Consider the following 5,000-nt stretch of genomic DNA (forward strand, 5'->3'; position numbering starts at 1 on the left):
GCGGTGAACCAACAGCGTGGGACACAAATCCAACTACGAGCTTTTTAACCGCAACAACTTTAATATACGCTATTGGAGCTGGAATTACCGCGGCTGCTGGCACCAGACTTGCCCTCCAATAGATACTCGTTAAAGGATTTAAAGTGTACTCATTCCGATTACGGGGCCTCGGATGAGTCCCGTATCGTTATTTTTCGTCACTACCTCCCCGTGCCGGGAGTGGGTAATTTGCGCGCCTGCTGCCTTCCTTGGATGTGGTAGCCGTTTCTCAGGCTCCCTCTCCGGAATCGAACCCTGATTCCCCGTTACCCGTTACAACCATGGTAGGCGCAGAACCTACCATCGACAGTTGATAAGGCAGACATTTGAAAGATGCGTCGCCGGTACGAGGACCGTGCGATCAGCCCAAAGCTATTCAGAGTCACCAAGGCAAACGGACCGGACGAGCCGACCGATTGGTTTTGATCTAATAAAAGCGTCCCTTCCATCTCTGGTCGGGACTCTGTTTTTTTTTTTTTTTTTTTTTTTTTTTTTTTTTTTTTTTTTTTTTTTTTTTAAAAAAAAAAAAAAAAAATTCTTTATTCCATTGAATTATTTCTTACATATTAACCCACCACCTAATACATTAGTGGGTCTTAATTCTCTACATTACATTTTTTGAATATTAGCAGCATTTATACTTCTATTCTAGTGTTAGTAACTTACTTGCTACAGGAAATGAGAGTTAGTTTCTTTGTTGGGTAAGATCTACTTTTACTCTTGCTAACTAATCTAGGGACTACCTCCTGCAGCGTTACAGGCGTGCCAGATGTTTATATAAACCTACTGTGTGGCCGTGCCCACTGAGCTAATCCCAGTGAGCATGCCCCTGGCACTGGGCTGGCCTTTTGAAGATCGCTGCAAGTTCTGTTAAGATTTTCTATCTACTATCTACTTAAGGTCTAACTATTGCTAAGTCATGATCGGTGCGCAACTGTCGAATCCGGGTGTTGGCGCTCCCTCCCCCTGTTCCGGAGCGTGGCGGATTCCTACCGTCACGGCGATTGGCCAGTCCACGCCCCGGCGGAATGGGATGGGTCGCCTTCAGTTATGTCATGTCCGGTTGTTCAAGTGTTTTCCCTTAAATATTCCCGCAGGACCTTTGCTGATACCTCGCTGGCAAGGCGGTTTACTATGTTGAATGTGGTGGGATCTCTGATTAATTGATACGTATTGTTGTGAGGCAACTGGCTTCTTAGGTCACTGGCTACATCATCGAAGATGGGGCACTCATAGATCACGTGGTCCGGAGTACCCCATTCAGCTCCGCAGTCACACGAGGGGGTAGCCCTTTTCCCGAATCGGCATAGATATGCCGGATACGGTCCATGCCCTGTGAGGAAGTGCAACAGTCCCTTACTTGGCAGGAAATGCGATAGTTGGAAGCGTTCTTTAATATTTGGGAGCAGCTGGTAAGTCCTTCGGCCTGTTGTGTCAGCATCCCAGAGTTCTTGCCATAACTCTTCTCCTCTCCTCTTAATGGCAAACTTGTCCCCCACCCGCACTCCCAAGATACTTTCAGTCTTATCTACATCTCCTCTTTTAACCCAGTACCAGGCTGCCTGTTCCCGGATTTTGATATCCAGGGGACACACCCCCATAAGTACTAGTAGTGCCCCTCCCGGAGATGTTCTGTACGCTCCGATGGAGCGCAAAAGCATGTTGCGTTGCACCCTCCTCACAGACATAGCGGGCACAACCCTCGTGAGCCTGTGTGCCCACACTCCGGAGCCGTAACCCATGATAGAGACAAGAATGGTATTGTGATATAACTTAATGAGTTCTGGTGGGAGATGGAATCTACAGTGTCCTATTGTGATTAAGTTGTTTAGAGCTTCGAGTGATTTTTGTGTTGCTGTTTCTATATGTTTGGCGAAATTCCACCTTTCGTCGATTATAACCCCTAAATACCGGGCCTCACGACGCCGAATCACTGGTGAGCCCTCGATTCTTACTGTTGGATTTCTGGCCAATTGGCCTTTCAGTAATAGGTATGTAGACTTGCATGTATTAGCTCTAGAATTACCACAGTTATCCAAGTAACGTGGGTACGATCTAAGGAACCATAACTGATTTAATGAGCCATTCGCGGTTTCACCTTAATGCGGCTTGTACTGAGACATGCATGGCTTAATCTTTGAGACAAGCATATGACTACTGGCAGGATCAACCAGGGAGCTGCGTCAACTAGAGCTGAGCAGCCGGCCGCCCGGGAGTGTGTCCCGGGGGCCCGCGCGAACACGCAAGCGTCCGCTCAATCATTCTGCAAACAGGAGGAGGCTGAGCTCCCCTGCACAATACACCTCGAAACCCTCTCAGGTCCCGGCGGCGCGCAGCGCCGTCCCAAGTACTTGGTCGGGTTCGAGAGAGGCGCAATCGCCCGGAGTTAGGCGAGTAGACGCTTTCGGTGCGACCACCCGTGCTCCCAACTGAGCTTGCCGCTGCCGACAGAGGCCCGGGAGCGTGCTGTCGTGGCATTGCCGGCGGGAGACAACACGCGCCACCTACGGTGACCGGCAGCTCCAACGCCAGCGCCACAGAAGGACAAAAGCCCCACTTGGGTGCCGAAGCGAACTCTCCCAGCACAGCGCACGCGCCAACACATCCGCACAGCTGCGATACAAACCACCAGCGAGAACCGCTGGGGCGACCGAGCAGCAGACGGCGTCGCGGCGCCGAGCGCCGGGCGGCAGCGCATCCTCAACGCACACAGTCCTCAATCGGACCAGCACACTGAAGATGTCCACCGCGCTTCGCACCGGGCCCGCGAGGACCTACTTTGGCCGCACGGCGCCGCGCGCAGGGTGCGCCGGCGCGCAGCTGCGACGCCTGCCGCGTCCGTCGGCCGGCGCGCCTGCCACTGGCCGCCCCCACCAGCCGGCTGTAGCGCGTGCGCCCACGCACCGCGCGGCCAGCACGCCGGGAGGCGCCCCCTCACCGGCCGGGGACGGTCCCACCCAGCCACCGCCGCGTATCGCTTCACACCCAGATGCCGTTCAGTTTCGTCGGCATGGTGGGTATCGCTGGAACAACCGGTTAGTACCTCAACCTATCGTCGCCATCACCGATTCACCCCTAGCGAGAACAACCGCACCACAACAGGTTACCATTTGTTCATTTGCGTAACTTCACCAGAAAACGCAGGCGTCCATCGCCATTTGCAACTTCCACGATTATTGCATGCCTGTGTCAGGTGTCACGCCACACTACGTCTGCCCACATACACGCAACAAAATGTGCACGCCTAGACAATACGTGGAAGGTGGCCCCCGTACGTATGCGATGTCCATTGCTCGAACGACTGTCAACCGGCCTCTGTAGCATGTCGCAGATATGGAACGCGGTGCACCATGCCATCACGGTGTGTGAGGAGAGACGACTAGGTCCGAATACATCAACAGACAGCTCATGCTGATCGCCATCCACGGCGTCCGTTCCTCCCACACGTCTCTATGGCGTACCACACTGCAATCCAGCTCTCATAGGGAGACGACACGTAGCTGCGTGCACAATATTTTCACTGTATGGTCCGCCGTTTTTGGGCGCAGTCGTTGTACGGTCACACATGTGCCACGATGTATCATTCAGTACATAAGGACGAATGTGCAGTACAGATTGTGGTTTACGCGTACGACATTAGCGGACAGTTGACACAGGCCGCACCACAACGTAGCCTGAGTACGTCGCATGCGGAGGGCATTGAACATGCAAAGTTCTCACCAACCAGCTTGCGAAGGCAGGGGGCAAGGTGGGGACGTGGGGAGGGGCGGCATGTACGTCCTGCTGCCATCCACATTACAGTGTACAGCAGGAGCATGTGGAAAGTGAGCAAGACTTGCAAGGTGTTTAACATGAAGCGATACACAGGGGAGCGGGGAGTGCGAGTAGCGAACTATATTGCGAGGGTTGCGGGTGGGCAACACTACACTAATTGAACGAGTCGTATAACAATTACAGAGCAGGTTTAGGCGACAACGTGGGTTACGTTAGGCGACAACGTGGGTTAGGTTAAGGCACGACGTGGGTTAGGTTAAGGCACGACATGGGTTAGGTTAAGGCACAACATGGGTTAGGTTAAGGCACAACATGGGTTAGGTTAAGGCACAACATGGGTTAGGTTAAGGCACAACATGGGTTAGGTTAAGGCACAACATGGGTTAGGTTAAGGCACAACATGGGTTAGGTTAAGGCACAACATGGGTTAGGTTAAGGCACAACATGGGTTAGGTTAAGGCACAACATGGGTTAGGTTAAGGCACAACATGGGTTAGGTTAAGGCACAACATGGGTTAGGTTAAGGCACAACATGGGTTAGGTTAAGGCACAACATGGGTTAGGTTAAGGCACAACATGGGTTAGGTTAAGGCACAACATAGGTTAGGTTAAGGCACAACATAGGTTAGGTTAAGGCACAACATGGGTTAGGTTAAGGCACAACATGGGTTAGGTTAAGGCACAACATGGGTTAGGTTAAGGCACAACATGGGTTAGGTTAAGGCACAACATGGGTTAGGTTAAGGCACAACATGGGTTAGGTTAAGGCACAACATGGGTTAGGTTAAGGCACAACATGGGTTAGGTTAAGGCACAACATGGGTTAGGTTAAGGCACAACATGGGTTAGGTTAAGGCACAACATGGGTTAGGTTAAGGCACAACATGGGTTAGGTTAAGGCACAACATGGGTTAGGTTAAGGCACAACATGGGTTAGGTTAAGGCACAACATGGGTTAGGTTAAGGCACAACATGGGTTAGGTTAAGGCACAACATGGGTTAGGTTAAGGCACAACATGGGTTAGGTTAAGGCACAACATGGGTTAGGTTAAGGCACAACATGGGTTAGGTTAAGGCACAACATGGGTTAGGTTAAGGCACAACATGGGTTAGGTTAAGGCACAACATGGGTTAGGTTAAGGCACAACATGGGTTAGGTTAAGGCACAACATGGGTTAGGTTAAGGC

The 5,000-nt window shown here is 51.7% G+C and overlaps 1 pseudogene; it reads right to left on the reverse strand.

Annotated features, from left to right (window-relative positions):
* LOC124746483 overlaps window positions 1–2,216 on the reverse strand; it is a 3,443-nt pseudogene extending 1,227 nt beyond the window's left edge.
* Window positions 2,217–5,000: the final 2,784 nt, after the last annotated feature.

The sequence above is a fragment of the Schistocerca piceifrons genome, unplaced genomic scaffold (assembly GCF_021461385.2).
Source record: "Schistocerca piceifrons isolate TAMUIC-IGC-003096 unplaced genomic scaffold, iqSchPice1.1 HiC_scaffold_351, whole genome shotgun sequence".
Taxonomy (NCBI): domain Eukaryota; kingdom Metazoa; phylum Arthropoda; class Insecta; order Orthoptera; family Acrididae; genus Schistocerca; species Schistocerca piceifrons.